Here is an 18433-nt window from a genome sequence, read left to right on the forward strand (position 1 = left end):
GTCCCAAGTCTGGGAATTGATTAAGGGGCCGTGACTCTCTGTTTTTGTAATTCAAGGGAGACTTTTGTTCACGTGGCGTAGAATTCTTCTGCTTATATAGTTCAAACAAGAATTTAGTCGATTGCCCGTCTATTTTACTACTTGGTACTCCATGATCCACTAGCCAACGCCATAAGTCTCTGCAAGTCATATTATTTTGATTGCTGCTTTGAGCCTGTTTTCCATTATGGTAGCCATGCACACCTTGTCTGTGGTGATTAACTGCAGCCACTTGGCTTCTGCTGACTCGGGACCCGATTATCGCCATTGTGTTTAAGGATTGCAGTTCAGTGACAGCAGTTCCTACAGTAATATCTGACCTACAGAGAAGGGCGACTACAGAGCTCTTCAGGGAAGATGGAGTTAGTTTCACAAATTTATTCCTTACAGTCCTGGTAAAAGTTGTGTCCTCTGGACATTCCAGGGCTGTGTGAGCAGGTCTTCCATGATAAATCCACTCTAACATTCCAATCTCTCTAAGCCTTTGAATCCCCTCCTCCACATTATACCAGGGCAGTTCTGGCATTTCAACCTCTGGTAATGCTGGCCACCTTTGGATCCATGTTTCAGCCAGCCACCCAAACAAACTGTTAACACCCTTTCTAACCCCTCAAGCTACGACATTGAATGCAGAATCTCTGCTTAGTGGGCCCATATCAGTAAATTTAGCCTGATCCAACCTTATATTCCTTCCACCATTATCCCACACTCTCAATATCCATTCCCACACATATTCCCCTGGTTTCTGTCTGTATAAGTTGGAAAACTCATACAGTTCTTTTGGAGTATAGCGTACTTCCTCATGGGTCACACTTTGTACCTCACCCTTTGGGGCTTGTTGGGACTTGAGCCTAGTTATAGGTCTTGAAGCAAAAACTGGTGGTGGGGGTGGGTCATGAAAAGAGTTAGAATTATCTCTCAAGCCATTCACCTCAGGACACTCTGTTGCATTTTAATCTCTTAAAACAGGATTAATCTCTCCAGACAAAAGAGTGAGTGCTGCTTCCTCAGGGGAGGTGATTACAAGATTAGCAGGCATTGAAGGGTTAATCTCCTTAGGTGGGGGTTGGGTGGCAGGCTCCTTAGGGCAGACTGGAGGCAGAGAAGCTGTTTCCCCAGGACAGACCTCTTCAGGTAAATCTAACAATGACCCAGCAGAATCCAGGGTTCCAATGTCCTCACTGTCATTATTATCAATCCATATGTCCCCATCCCAAGTTTCTGGATCCTATTCTTTTCCAATCAATGCCTTTACTTTAACAGCAGACACCCTGAGAGGTTGAGATTTTAGTTTATGCTGTAAATGTGCTACTTGCACAATAAGAGACTGTGTCTGATTTTCAGAAACCTCCAGTCTGCAGGCACAGGAAATAAGATATTCTTTCAGGACACAGATAGAACCCTTTACATCTGTCATATGGTGTTCAAGTTTTGAATTTGAAGCCTTTAGCTCATCCCTTTCTCTTACAACTGTATCCAAAGTATCTAAGAGCAGCCAGCCAACATCGTTCTACCTCTTAATCCTGCAAAACTCTGAAAGTGTCGAAAACACTGTCACCCAGAGCCTCGCTTCATACTAGAGCACAGTTAGGAGAATCAAATGGTGCTATTTTGCATATTTCCTTTGCCAACTCCTGCCATGGACTGTTAGTACCCTCTTGATTATTGGAAATACAGTCATTAGTGCCTCTGAATCTAATCAGAGTAGAAAACAAATTGTAAAAGCCCATTTTAAGATTCTGTTTCTCAAGGACCACTCTCGGTACCAAGTTGTATTAGTTAGGGTTCTTCTTGGAAACAGAATCAATGAGAGATGTCTCTGATTATCAAATTGTAAAAGTGACTCACACAACTGCGGGAGCACATGAGTCCAAATTCTGCAGAGCCATCAACAAACTGTCAACTCCAAGGAAGACATCCGACGAACTCCTCCGGAAACGAACCGACAACTTTGATGAACTCCTCAGGAAACGAACCGGCAACTTCGATGAGCTCCCCAGGAAATGCTTCACTGAGCAGCCAAAGAAGAAGTGAAGGTTCTCTAACCATCCAGCTTATAAGCCTCCAACTAATCGTCCAGACCAAATCCAGCCAATTGCATTCTCTCATTGTGGAAGGCACGCCCCTTGATGAGTCATCAGTCAGCCACAGTCAATTGACTGATGATCCAACAAACCAGCTGATTACCCGAACCAAATCCAGCCAATTGCATTCTCTCACTGTGGAAACACGCCCCTTGATGAGTCATCAGTCAGCTGCAGTCAATTGACTGACGATCCCGACAAACCAGCCCGTTGGTTTATTAACCAGACTCAAATATCCTCACAACAATCGTCAGGTCAGTGCCCGCTTGACCAGACAGCTAGGCCACCTAGCCAAGTTGACACATGAGCCCAAACATCACAGGCATCTACAAAAAAACCCACAGATAAACCATATTTAATGAAGAACCAGATATTTCTCTCAGGAACAAGAAAAAGATGCCCACTCTCATTACTTCTACTCAAAATATTAATGCATATTCTATCCAGGGCAATCTGACAAGGAAAAGAACAGGAATACCTCCAGATGGGAAAGAAATGAATCTATACTCTCACAAGATGGAAGACTGATGAATAAATTCATCAGTAGAAGTGCAAAAGATACTTCAAAAACTACAAAACATTGGTAAAAGAAAAAGAAATTAGGAAGTTCTAAATAAATGGGGAAAAAACCCATGTTCTTGGATCAGAAGACTTAAAATGGGTTAGATGGAAATATTTCTGTATCCTTTAAGGTTCTCCAAAGGGGGGAAAACTACAACAAGATATACAAATATGGTTTATTTTTTTTAATGAATTGACTAGCTCACATAATTGTAGGCACTGGCTAGTCAAGATTCCAAACAGAGGTAAATAGACTGGAAAATTAGGCAGGAGTTGATGTTATGATCTGGAAGCAGAAATTCTTAAGGAATTTCAATACATTGCATAATACTCAACTACGTTATCTAGGATAATATTCATTACTCAAAGTTAACTGATTGTAGCTATTAAACAAATCTACATATACCATCAGGGCAAAAAGTAAATTAACATTTGATGTATTACCTGGGTACAAATAACCTAGTCAAGTTGACACATAAAACTAATCACCACAACTCCCCAAATTGAAACACTGATACAACTCTATCACTATCAAAATCCCAGCTGATTTCTCTGACAAGCTGATCATAAAATTCACAAGGAATTGCCATGGAACAAAAATAGCCAAAACAATCCTAGAAAAGGGGAGAATTCACATGTACTGGTTGCAAAACTTACTACAAAAATAAAGCTGTAGGATAATAAAAACAGGAGAAATATATAGATCAATGGAATAAATTTGAGAGTCCTGAAATAAACTTGTGTCAACTTATTTTTGACAAATTTGCTAAGACTATATGGTGATAAAATCATTTCAACAAATTGTGATGGGGCAACTGGATATCCATATGCAAAGAATGATGTTGGATCCCTACTTCATTTCAAACAGAAAAATTAAAACAAAGTGAATCGAACACCTAAATATAAGAACTAAACAATAAAACCCTTAGAAGAAAACATAGGAATTCATGAGTATTTCAGATTTGGCAAGTCATTCTTAGGTATGACACAAAAAGTACAAGAAACATAAGAAAAAATAGATAATTCAAATTTTATCAGAAGTTTAAAAAAGTGTTACTTTAAAATAACCTCAGAAAGTGAAAACACACAGAATGGTAGAAAATATTTGTCAATCGTATATCTAGTAAAGGTCATAATATTCAGAATATATGGACCACTCTTTACAATCCAATACAAAAGACAAATAACCTAATTGAAAATGGAAAGAGGTTCTGAAAAAACATTTTTCCAAGGAAGATATACAAATGGCCAATTACTCATGATAAGATGCTAGGCATCAATAAGCATCCAGGAAATGCAAATTAAAACTGTACTGAGATAAAATTTCATAGCCATGAGGATGCCTACATCCATAAATCTGATAATATTAAGTGTTGTTGAGAATGTGGAAAAATAAAAACTCTCATGTACTGCTGGTAGTATTGAAAATGGTGCATTCTCCTTGGAAAACAGTCTGGCAGTTCCTCAAATGATTAAACAGACCTATTAAGCAGAGCTACTTATGACCCAGCAATTCTCCTCCTTGATATATGTCCAAAAATCATTCATATATTTGTCCATATAAAAAGTTTTGAACACATGTTTATAGCATCATTTGTAATAGAAAAAATATGTAAACAAATTGTTTATCAAATGAACTATGGATAAATAAATGTGTATATTCATACAATGGAATGTTGTTCAGCCATGTTTGAAAGCATGCTAATTAAAAGAAGACAGCCACTAAAGGCCGCATGTTTAATGATTCACATCAAATCCATAGATGCAGAAAGTTGCCTGGTCAATGCTTTCCATGGGAATAAGAGCTCATAGCTGAATGGCATGAAACCATTCATGAGGGGATGAAAAGGTCTCAAATCGACAGCTGGAGATAGTTGCATATATCTGTCAATATACTAAAAATCATTGAACTGTATGCTTTAAATGGATGAATTGCATGATATGTGAATTATATGTCAACAAAGTTCTTAAATTTTTTTCAGACAATTAAAGAGATTCAAGTTGAGGCCAAATAATGTTGCACCTAAAAGTCAGGAACTATCACAGCAAAGCAGGCTTACAGTTTTATAGAATGAGAAAACACATATCTGTATCTACAAATTTCTTTATGTTGAATAGCTGCAAAACTTGTGCTTGTGCTGGTTGGGGATTGTTCTGGTTCTATAAGTATCTTGCCTAGGATTGTTGCAATCTCATTTCAGCAACTGGGAGAACATTTCTTTTCCGAGGTATATTTTAAGCATTGCAATTTTGCTATTAAGTTTCAGGGGTAGGAGAAGTTTAAAAAGCTGTGGTGGGAGATGGGGAAGGAGAGAAGAGGAAAAAAGATGGAAAGAAGGGAAGGGAAACTAGCAACTGTCTAATGCTTTCTACAGCACAAATAATTAATATAAAATCCCATTACTTTTGGTGAGGACTTTGTACACAGTGACCTTTGGAAATAACTAAATATGCCTGTATCCTTATATTCAGGGTACAGACACTAACTCTGGCTGATATATACAAAAATAGATTCACTGTTTGTACAATTATACACACATAAACGGTCCTGGAAAAACATCACCACAGAAAAAGAGAGGATCTAGTTAGTGCATTGAGGACCCTGCAGCTAATGATGATAAATGCTAATTCACATCTAGCAAGCCCACTCCCACCTTCACTCTTCCTTCCAGATAAGGACATGTTAACTGCACTCATAATTGTCACTGAAAGTACACATGGCTTCTCCAATGCTGTTTACAGCAGAAATCAGTTTTCACTGTCTAGACTTCATTCAAATACCCTTAAAGGTTGGACATTTGACCAACAGCATTGGCATCCACTGGGTTCAAGCTGTCTCCAGGGGAAAGGCTTAGTCTTGTTCAAGACAGCTCTCTTCAGCTGTAGATATTTCCACAGGAGGAATTCAGCTGTGATCTGTGAATAGGAAACTTCTGGCAGATGAAAAACTCTGTGTGTCTTTGTTATGGCCCTGAAGTGAATACCTGCCTAATCTGCACAATGTCACTTGAGTGACACTGAGATTTTGAGAAGACACAGTTTACTCAGCAATGGCAGCCTGGCTGGAAAAATAACTTGTCTCAAATCTGATTCCCTGAGTTAGAAATGTAGTAGCATTATATTGGCTTTTCTGGAGTGGAGAGGTATTTGGGTGACTTGGAAAAGGGGTTGGATGCAGGAGTTGTTACCTCACACTTGCATAGCTTCTAATCATGCTAAAATATGCATCTACATACATCACATGTTGAAAACATGGCATCTCTGTCCCACCCAGAAGAAGATAATTTATTATAATGAGCTATTGTGAATCTACATGAAGATTTTATTCAACTGTGCATGCTCTTAATGCTGGTTTGGGTTAGTTTTCTTGAGTAAGGGATAAGACAGTATATTGTGGTTAGCAATATGAGTTAGCTGTGATACTGGTTGGGTATAGGGTATTGTAGTTAGGATCTAACAGTTGCTGAGCTAGGGTTGAAAAGTCCCTTGGGGCTAGGAGTTGGAAAACACCAATTGGTGGTGGTGGGGTGATAGCTCCTAATCTATTACAGTTACTCCCTGGGTTGATAGAGAGATGTGTACTGGGCTTCCCCTGGATGCACTCTAGGATAGCAAATATAATCTCAGTGTCATTATATAAGCCAATTTAGAGAAGGAGTTGGAGCAGGTCTAAATTCTTTTGGAAGGATTATTTAATCTGTTTTGTTCTCCTGTACGGTGAAATTGACAATATGCTCTTGATAGAAAAACTTACAAAAGATTGTAGCCAGGGTCATCAAAAACATTGGGCCTCTCCACAAGTAATCAAGAAACTGTGGCTACTTTCCAGGTGGTTTTATATAACTCTGTAATCAACCCTGATACATCTGCCTGCACAAGGTTACATCAAATATAATGGCATTTTGGGGGACATAATACATTTAAACCAGCACATTGCACCCCCTTGACCCCAAAATGACATGATCTTTCCATATACAAAATACATTCATCCTATCACAATATCAAAAAATCTTAAATCATTTCAGTAACAATAGTTAAGTACAAGATCCCATCAAAATCAATTATAGGTGTGGTCAGTCATAAGGCATAATTCTCCTTAAGCTGTGGATCTGTAAACTTAGAACAAGTTAAGTGCTTACAATATACAAAGGAGGGACATTCATAAGATAAACATTCCCATTGCCATATGGAGAAACAGCAAGAAAAATGGTTCACAGGACCTAAGCAGTTCCTAAAACCCACAGGACAAACTCCATTAGATTTCAAAGTCTGAGAGTCATTAACAGAACAATGTTGCATCCTTGGGTTGAGAGAGTGGGAGTCTAACCCTTCCTGAGGGCCTTTGTGGCAGCCCTTTCCTCTCTGAATGCTGGGGTGAGTGTTACAACATATCCACACATTGCGGTGACCAGCTTCTCAGCCCCACCCTTCTCAAATATTGGGGCAGCACCTGGATCCTTTTCCATCTCTTGGGCACATGCTCAACCCCTTCAGAACAGTAGGGTGAGAGCCAGGCTCTCCCCAGTCCCTGGGAATGTGCTCCACCCTCTTTGAGGCCTGAGGTGGCAACATGTTTCCTGAACATCGAGGTAGAAGGCCCACCCTTGATCTTCAGGACAAACTCACCCTTTCCATGTTTTTGGGCCCCTCCATTCTCCAAGCCTGAGAACTCTTGACTCCAGACCTTAACTTCCATGGCTTTGTCTTTGAAGAAATTTTTCCTTCAATTTGTTCCTTGTCTGTCCACTCCAGTCCAGACCAGCAGCAGCTGTGTCTCTAAAGAGCTCACAAAAAATCTGTTGGTTTCACATGAAGCACACAGGGATCAAAGCCATCAGACAACAGGACTTTCCACAAATCCTTTCTGGATAATTCCATCTCCAATCCTGGCTTGTACTGAAATAGTGGCTGGGCTCCATGTTTGGTTAAATCCTCACACTGTTCTATAGCTTCAGGGGTCTCACTTTTTGGAAGCCTAGAATTCTCCAAATTACCAGTTTCTGGTTTCTTCGTACCCAAGAGTTCAGTTCTAAGTTTATCTCTGTCCTGTCACATTTTACTATAAGCTTCATGTAGAAGCCAGACTATTTCTATATTTTGCTTGGAGATCTCATCAGCTAAACATTCCAGGATGTTGCCTTCAAATTCTGCCTTCAATCCACCACAAGGACTCAATTTTGCCAAATTCTCTGCCACTTTAAAACAAGGATTGTCTTCCTTGCAGTTTGCAACAACACATTCAGCATTTCTGCTCAAGTCCCCATCAGATGTATCTTTAGAGTCCATATTTCCACAGTCACTTCAAAGCAGTTTAGGCCTTTTCTATCAAGCTCCTCACATTTCTTCCAGAATCTTCCTCATATCCATTTAAAAAGCCATTCCAACATGTCTGGTATTTGCAAACTCAGCAGCACCAGCACCCCACTCCTGTTACCAAAATCTATTCTAGTTTGCTAGTGCTTCTTGGGTGCAAAACACCAGAAATGGGTTGGGTTTTATAAAAGGGGTTTATTTGGTTACACATTTACTGTCTTAAGGCCATGAAGTGTCCAAGGTAACACATCAGCAATTGGGAACCTTCACTGGAGGATGGCCAATGGTGTCCAGAAAACCTCTGTTAGCTGGGAAGGCATGTGAGTGATATGTGCTCCAAAGTTCTGGTTTCAGAATGGCTTTGTCCCAGGACCTTCCTCTCTAGGCTGCAGTTCTTCAAAAATGTCACTCTCAGTTGCTCTTGGGACATTTGTTCTCTCTTAACTTCTCCAGAGCAAGAGTATGTTTTCAATGGCTATCTTCAAAATGTCTCTCATCTGCTGCTACTCACTCCACTTCTGTGCATTCTTCAAAGTGTCCCCTTGTTGATAGCAAGCTTGCTCCTTCTGTCTGAGCTTCTATAGTGCTCCCATAATTTAATTCAAACCCACCCTGAATGGGTGGGGCAAAAGATCCATGGAAATTATTGAGTCATCACTCAGAGTTGGGTTGGTCAAATACCCATGGAAACACTCAAAGAATTACAATCTAATCAACACTGATACATCTGCCCACACAAGATTACGTCAAAGATACTGGCATTTCGTGGGACATAATACAGTCAAACCAGCACAAATTTTATAAATAAATGATATATAAAATAGTGAATTAAAGGAATTTTTAAATGAGGATTTATTTTAAACTATTAACCAAATTAATTAATTACTACATACATTTATCATGAAAAAAGAGAATGAAAACAAATTACCAATATAAGTAATGAAATACGGATTATTACTGACAAACTACAGCAAAACATAATTTGTTATTTAGCAGACATTCTCTCAAAAATGAATGTAATAAATTCAACTAACAAAATTAGGTAATGATAAAATTTGAATTTCAAATAAAAATTAGAATTTTAGAAAATGTGTCTTCCACAGGAACTTCACAGTTTCCCAATAAAGTACTTTTCTGATAGGATTTGTGTTGATATTAGTAAATGACTATTGGTCTTATATAAATGTGTCATATATGTATGTTATGCATCACTCTGTGAACAAATATTTTCCAGATAAACCATGTGTGAGGTTACAGACCTGTGCATTGGCAAAAAAACCAAAGTGCCAAATAGATAAGTGCCTGTAAATTTAACAGAATATGAAACATTCATTAATATGTTTCAGTTTCTAAAGTACAACTGTTCTTTAAAAACTCAGCACTTTTTGAATATCAGGGATACATCACAGAGGAATGATGACTATCTGAAAATACTATTAAAAGATTCCTTTTCTTTTGTGACCATATACCTGAGTCTATATTTTCTTCACATTCTTCATACTCAAAAAGTATTACAACAGAATGAATGAAAAAGCAGATATTAGAATTCAGCTGTCTTCTATTAATTCAGACACTGTAGTGGTTCTCAAAAATTTAAAACAGTTTCTCCCTTTGTTTTGCAAAATGACGGACTTTATCATAAATGTGTTATGGGACTAATATGTAAAGGATTAATTTTATTATGTTAAATATGTATTTAAATTATATCAGTCTATTTTATAGTATGATAATTTTAACATATTTAATAAGCCATATGCATATAATATCTCAAGGGCCTTTAATAATTTTCTAGTACATAAATGGTCCCTGAGCCCAAGGAAAATGAAGAACAAAAGATTTTTCTATGTTTTGTTTTAAATTATGTTCTTCAATAGTTCAAGGAATATTAAGTTGGATAGTACACTTTGGCATGCAGTTTTCCTATCATTATTCTATTTTGAGTGATATATTTCCATGTAAATAAAAATACCCTGAATTTATTATCTGCCATGCCACCAGTTTTCCTCCTACACATGTCAAGCTACCAAATCTGCCCTGTCTTCCATATATTTGAATACAGTGTAAATTATCCTTGCCATGTCAGAGACAGTTTGCAGCCTCTATCAAGCTGACCTAACCTTCAGAGTGTTCCTTTCTGCTTAAATATACATAGAAACTAAGAATATGTAGTGAGGATGAAGGTAAATAAATTTCTGCTGGTCTGCTGGGAAACCATTACTGTTTCCATCTGTCTTGGAGCTCAAAATGTCCTATGTTATAACAAAGGTGATTTCTGCTTCCATGGATTTGACCTCTCAGCAAACTTTCCAAGTCAGCTTTTGTAACTGAATTGGCATCAAATAAGAGTACATAGAAACTTCTATTACTGAGCATTCATTTCCTAGAATACTTTGGAGCTTCTTTACCTTTCCCACATTATGCTTCTGTCCAGATTTGCAGTCATTAATAAAAATATTGAGAATAATGATAAATTATTCTTAAGAATATATTCCAAAATGTAGTTACAGATATTTGGAAGGTTACCAATGTGTGAGAATCTGTTACAATGTCCTATTGTAAGTAAGAGATACACTCTGTTGACAACTTCTTTGTCCCTTCTTTTTAAATTTGTTTTCCTTTGAAAATAAATCTTCAATGTTACTTTTTTAATTTAGTACATACTGGTCAATTATTGGTTTTTAATATTTTTGTTAATTTAAACTGTAAATGATTTTTCTTCATGTCACAATTTTAGTCCCAATCCTCAAAAGAATGTAAGTTTTTTAGGGATAATTCTATTTATGAGTTTAATGTAGGTAAATAATTGTATCAAATTTCCTGTGAACTATGAAGAATTATTGAATATTTCTCTTTTCTATTTGCTAATTTTATTGTTAAAAAACACAACTCCACAAAAATTTAATTCATCTTGGATGTATAGCCAAGGAATCCTTTGCAATCAGAAGTTGAATGAAAGGTGGCTTCTTTGGAGTTTGAAATCACCAGTTTTCCAGAATTTTAGATAGGTGTGACTCATATGTCTTTCTTAAAGAATAAACATGTTTATAAATAATCCAGAAGCAAGATGTTCCATATTATTTAGGCACTGAGAAGAGACTCCTTGAATTTTATTCAGTGAAGAAAGAGGCAGGATCAGAGATTTTGTCAATCTTTTTAAATTGCTCAAAAGATATATTCGTATTAAGAGAGATGCACTTACATCATTTTCTAGGTAATTTGTGCATTTTAATTAATGTGTTTCTTTGAAATTATGAACTAATAATTATGGTAAACAGCAGTGATATGCTTTAGGATCTTTAGCGTACTTATTTATCTGTCCCATTGTGTATGCTTACATGATTGCCTGAAAGTTTCTGATTCTATTGTTCATTTTAGGTGATTCAAATTTAAAAATGGCATCTGAAGATCTATATATGATACACAGCCAGGATGCAATATTTTGAATTTATAATGACATAAAAATTCCCTTGAAACTGAACTAGAACAGGCACTTTGTATAAGAAACTTCTTGAGCTATGATATAAAATACAGCTAAATAATTTACTGACAGTTAAGTGGTATGATGGTATTTCATGGAAATCTATCAATGTAAGTTAGAGATTGTCCTTAAAATATAGAGGATGGACTTCTGGGAAGATGGCAGAGTAGGAGAGACATTGCAAACTTCTCCTCCATGAAAAAAACTAGAGGAAGGGCAAAAAGTGCCAGGAACCCTGGCTCCGGGGTGTGCCAAGCCAGAAAGGGACCTCTAGAAACATAGTGGGGACTTTGATGAAAAATAAGAGAAATTGCAATTGAAAGAACTGGGTGAGTATGTTTGAATAGGACAGTGACCAGGGGCTGGTGGCTGAAGCTGGCCACTGAGTGCAGGGAGAGAGCAGCTATCCCCTCCCCATATACCCATTTCAGCATTTGGTTGGTGTGCCAGTTTGAATGCATTGTGTCCCCCAAACACCATTATTTTGTTGTGGTCTTGTGGGGCAGACATTTTGGTGCTGATTAGATTTGCTTGGAATGTGCCCCACCCGGCTGTGGGTGATGACCCTGATGAGATATTCCCATGGAGGCATGGCCCCACCCATTCAGGGTGGGTCTTGATCAGTGGAGCCATATAAATGAGCTAACTCAAAGAGAAGGAACTCAGTGCAGCTGTAAGTGACATTTTGAAGAGGAGCAAGCTTGCTAGAGAGGAACATCCTGGGAGAAAGCCATTTTGAAACCAGAACTTTGGAGCAGATGCAGCCACATGCCTTCCCAGCTAACAGAGGTTTTCTGGATGCCATTAGCCATCCTACAGTGAAGGTACCTGATCACTGATGTGTTACCTTGGATGCTTTGTGGCCTTAAGACTGTAACTGTGTAGCCAAATAAACCCCCTTTTTATAAAAGCCAATCCACCTCTGGTGTTTTGCATTCTGCAGCATTAGCAAACTAGAACAGATGGGAAGATAACACTCTACAGCTCCATGGCCAGGAGCTTCCATTAAGGAACTCATAATTCAGTGGACTTTTGGTGACTACATTTACTCTTCCCCCATGGAAGCCCATAATGTACACAGGCAAGAGATGGAGAGGAGAGGGCACCACACTGATGCCCCAAGAGCCCTGTCCCAACCCCAGAGGCTCATGGGCACATGGTGGAAATAGACTGAATGCATGGGGCTGAGACTTTCAGCCCCATGGTCCAACAGTGGTCCACTTGGAGGTCTGAGAAATGCTGGACCCACTGTGCTCTTGAGAATTATCCCTGATGAACTTCCCAGGACCCACCCCCACCACCTATAGGGCCAGGCTGGCAGCCCCAGTGCACACAAAGAACTGGTGGACTGATTGAATTTTCACCTGGTTTTGACCCAAACCCAGTACATAGTTGAAGTTGGCAGAGAGCTGGCTTGAGGGTAAAAGTTGACACAAGAGTGCCAACTGCTGATGATAGGGAAAGTGCACTCCTCAAACTCTATCGCTGCCAAATTATACATAATTGTTCAAATAATCCTGCATTTCCCAAAATAACTTTATCAAGATAAGCAGATCCCCCAAAGCCAACAAAATGACAAAGTACATGAAGACACATCTATGTATGGACAAGTCAAATGACCAAGTTAAAAAGCTGGAGGAGGCACATAATCTGGAGCAATTAATCATGAATTATATGCACATCTTCAAAACAACTTACATGAATAAGCTAATGACATAAAAGATATCACAAAGAATTTAGAAGAGCATAAAGAAGAATTTCAAAGAGTAAATAAAAAATAGCAGTGTTAATATGAATTAAAGGTACTGTAGAAAAAATTAAAAATTTACTAGAGACATACAGCAGCAGATTTGAAGAGTCAGAAGAAAGAATAAGTGAATTAGGGAATAAGGTAATTGATTGTGACTGCACAAAAAAACAACATGGTGAAAAAAAATGAAATATTGAAATAGATTTCAGGTAAAGGAAGGACAACATGAGGCACACAAATATAAGAATCATTGCTGTCCAAGAAAAAGAAGACAAGAGTAAAGGGCTAGGAAGTTTATGTGATGACATAGTTGGGGAATACTTCCCAACCCCTATAAATGACATAAATATGCAAATCAAAGAAGTCAAATGAACATCAAATCAAACAAAACCAAATAGACCCACTCTGAAGCAGATAATCAGATTGTCAAATGCTGAACAGAAGGAGGAAGTCCTGAAAGCAGTAAGAGAGTAGCAATTCTCCACACACAGGAATATCTACTGACATAAGACTATCTGCTGATAACTCCCTGGGCAGCATGGAGGTGAGAAGGCAGTTGTATGACAAGTCTAAGATTCTGAAAGAGAAAAATTTCCAGCTAAGAATTCTTGATCCAGCAAAAATCTCCTTACAAACGGAGGGAAAGTTTAAAATTTTCGTAGAGAAATCCTGAGAGAGTGTGTTAGCAAGACAACTGTCCTGCAAAAAAATACTAAAGGGAGTTGCACTAGCTGAGGGAAAAAAGGAAAGAGGACAGAGGTCTGCAGAAGGTCACAGAACTGATGAGAAATAGTAAGGGTAGCTTAAACAATAAAAGAGAGAGAGGGAAAATAGATCTGACACCTAAAAACCAAAGGATAAAGTAGCTGGCTCAAGAAATGCCTTCAGAGTAATAATTTTGGATGTGAATGCAATAAACTCCCCAATTAAAAGATTCAGACTGGCAGAATGGATTGAAGAGCATGACTGATCAACATGCTGTTTACAAGAGTCTCATCTTAGACCAGATTGTAAGTGAAAGCATAGGAAAATATTCCATGCAAGCTGCAACCAAAAGAAAGCAGGAGTAGCTATATTAATATGACAAAATAGACTTTAAATACAAAGATGTCATAAGAGAAAAAAGACACTATATATTAATAAAAGGAACAATTCACCAAGAAGCAATAATCCCAAATATTTATGCACCCAATCAAGGAGCTCCAAACTGCATGAGACAACCATTGGCAAAACTGAAGGGAACAATAGTCATTTCTAGGAACATAGTGAGGAATTCTAATACAGCACACTCCTTTATAGATAGAACAACTAGACAGAGGACAAATAATGAAATTAAGAACATAAACAATATGATAATTGAAGTAGACTTAAAAGACATATATAGACCATAACATCCCAAGTTATCATGATACACATTCTTCTCTAATGCTCCTGGGATCTTCTTCAGGATAGATCATATGCTGGGGCACCAAACATGTCTTAATAAATTTAAAAAAGATGAAATTATATAAATCACTTTCTCTGACCATCTTGGAAGGGAACTAGACATCAATAACCAACAAAAGACCAGATCTTACACAAATATATGAAGTTTAAACAACACACTCCTAAACAACCGCTGGGTCAAACAAATTATTGCAAGAGAGTTTGGTAAATATCTAGAGAGAATGAAAATGAGAACACAATATACAAAATCCTATGGGACATATTGAAGTTTGTGCTGAGAGGGAAATCTGTAGATCTATAGTTTTTGCTGAGAGGAAAATCTGTAGAGGAAGAAAGAGCTAAAGCCAAGACTTAACTGAATAACTGAAGAGGCCAGAGAATGATCACCAAATCAACCCTAAAGGAAGTAGAAGAAAATAAATAACAAAGATTTAAGCAGAAATAAATGATCTGGAGAAAATCAAAACACAATACAGAGAATAAATGAAACCAAAAGCTGTTTCTTTCAGAAGATAAACAACTTTGATAAACCCTGAGCTAGACTAACAAAGTTAAAAAGAGAGAACAAGATAAACAAAGCCAGAAATGAAAGCAGGGTTATACTTTGGTTCCCAAAGTAATTAAAAGTCATGAGGATACTATGAACAAATGTGTGGCAACAAACAGGACAACTTAGTGGGAATGGAAAATTTCCTGGGAACATATGAACAAACTGTACTGACTGAGAAGAAATAGAAGACCTCAACCAAACAAAAACAAGTAAAGAGACCAAATCAGTCATAAAAATCTTCCTATAAATAAAAGCCCAGGTCCAGATGGCTTCACAGAGGAATTTTACCAAACTTTCCTAGAAGGACTGACACACTGCTTGCTCAAACTCTTTCAAAAAATTGAAGAACTAGAACCCTACTTAACTCATTTTATGAAGCAAACGTCACCTGATACCAAAACAAGATAAAGATACTAAAAGAAAATAAAACTACAGGTCAATCTCCCTAATGAAAATAGATGCAAAAATTCTCAACAAAATGCATACAAATTAATCCAAAGGCATATTGAAAGTATTATACACCATGGCCAAGTAGGGTTCATTCTAGGCATGCAATGGTTGATATACATGAGATATATTGATTTTCTCATATTACTGCCACATATTAACAAATCAAAAGGGAAAAATCAAATGATTATCTCAATAGAAACTGAAAAAGCTTTCAATAAAATTCAGCAAACTTTTTTGATAAAACATATAAAAGGTTAGAATTGAAGGAAATTTATTCAGTATGGTAAAGGGCATTTATGAAAAGTCCACAGCTAGCATAGTACTCAATTGTGAGAGACTGAAAGTCTTATCCCTAAGATCAGGAATAAGATAAGAATACCAATGTCAATACTATTATTCAACATTGTGCTAACTCTGGCTAGAAACACTAGCCAGAGCAACCTGGAAAGACAAAGAAATAAAAGGCATCCAATTTGGAAAGGAAGAACTAAAATTATTATTTGCAGATGATATGATTTTATACTTAGAAAATCCTGATAAATCAATGACAAAGCTACCTGAGCTAATAAACAAATTCAGTAGAGTGCCAGGATACAAGATTAATGCCAAAAGTCAGTAATGTTCCTATACACTAGTAATGACCTAACTGTAGAGGCAATCAAGAAAAAATTCCACTCAAAATGGCAACTAAAAAATCAAGTCCCTAGCAATAAACATAACCAAGTATTTAAGAGACCTCTACACAGAAAATTACAAGACATGACTAAAGGAAATCAAAGGGGATCTAATTATATAGCAATGTATGCCATATATGAGGATAGGAAGGCTAAATGTCTTTAAGATGCTAATTCTACACAAATTATTCTACAGATTCAATGCCATTTCAATCAAAATTCTAACAACCTGTTTTCCAGACTTGGAAAAGCTAGTTATTAAATGTATTTGGAAGGGAAAGGGTCTCCAAATTGCCAAAAACTTCTAAAATATAATAATGAAGAGGAAGGTCATACACTTCCTGACTTTAAGCCTAATATTAAGACACAGTGTTCAAAACAGCACAGTTTTTTCACGGAGATTGACATATTGATCTATGGAATTTAACTTCAAGTCCAGAAACAGACCCGAAAGTCAATGGTGAATTGATTTTTGATAAGGTTCCCAAATGCACTGAACTGGAAAGAACTGGGAAAGAAATGGGGCTGGGAGAACTGGATAAGCATATCCAAAGGAATGAAAGAGGACCCCTACCTCATACCTTATACAAAATTAACACAAAGTGGATCAATGACCTAACTATGATACAGCACTACAAAACTTCTAGAAGATATTAAATGAAACTTCTTAAAGACCTTCTTATAGGGGAAACTTCTTAAGCCCTAGACACAAAGCACAAGCATCAAAAAAAAGATAAATGGGTATGCCTCAAAATCAAAAGCTTCTGTACCTCAAAGGACCTTTTGAAAAGGTATACCCAAAAGATCTGAAAGCAGTGACATGAACAGACATTTGCACATTGATATTCATAGCAACATTTTTTCACAATGGCCAAGAGAGGGAAACAATCCACATGTACTTCACCAGATGAGTTGATAAACAAAATGTGGTATATACATACTATGGAATACAATGCAGCAGTAAGAAGTAAAGTGGTCCTGAAGCATATAACAACATGGATGAAACTTGAAGACATAATGCTGAATGAAATATGTCAGGCCCAAAGGAGAGATACTGTATGTTACCATTAATGTGAACACCCTGAAGAATGTAAAATCAGTGTCTTCTAGTGTAGAATATAGGGGACATAGAGATAGATAGAAGCTAGCGAAGGGGGAATGATAACCTAATATGCACAGACATGTTAAAGAAGGTGAACTTAAAGTTATGGGAATTGACAGGGTTGGTGATAGGTCATTGATGGGATTATAAGCATCAGTGTTGCACTGAAGGTGAAAATGTTCAAAAAATGGTTGTTTAAAGGCATGTATCCCACAGATGAGCCCTATAAATATGACAAAGTGCTTGCATGATATTCTTCTATGGTATGACACTGGTCCGAAGAATTAACACCAGAATGGTATATGGGAAAACTATTTATTGCATACTAGAGACTGTACTTAATAGGAATACCTTACTAGTACCACACAAATAATAGGTTCAAATAATTAGGGGTTGATAACAGCTTTTGGGTGTTTTGATCATGATAATTGTTTAAAATTGAGAGTCATGACTATTGTAGAAATAAGTGAAGATAATGTGAGCTATTGATTGCTGGTCTTGGACAAATTATATGCTGTGTGAATTTAGGAACCCCCTGCTTATTAAGCCAAGCCCTCAATCTGAGGCTTGCTCTTGTGAAACTTATTGCTGTAAATGGGAGGCTAAGCCAACCTATAATTATGCCTGAGTCACATCCTGAGAACCTCCTTGTTACTCAGATGTGACATTTCTTTCTCTAAGCCCAACTCTACAGATATAGTCATCACACTACCTCTTATATGGGACCTGACTCCCAGGTTATGGAGTCTTTCTGGCAATGTGGGACACAGTTTCCAGAAATGAGTCTGACAATGGCATCAAGGGACTGAGAATATCTTCTGGACAAAAAGGGGAAAGGGATGTTAAAAAAAAATACATTTTCAGTGACAAAGAGATTTCAAATAATGTCCAAAGGCTATCATGGGGGTTATTCTTATGCAAGCTTCTTTGAAACATTCTAAATTTTTACATTAGAACCCCAGCCCAAATCAACAGTAGCCCAATTA

Source organism: Choloepus didactylus, chromosome 16 (genome assembly GCF_015220235.1).
Source record: "Choloepus didactylus isolate mChoDid1 chromosome 16, mChoDid1.pri, whole genome shotgun sequence".
NCBI classification, from domain to species: domain Eukaryota; kingdom Metazoa; phylum Chordata; class Mammalia; order Pilosa; family Megalonychidae; genus Choloepus; species Choloepus didactylus.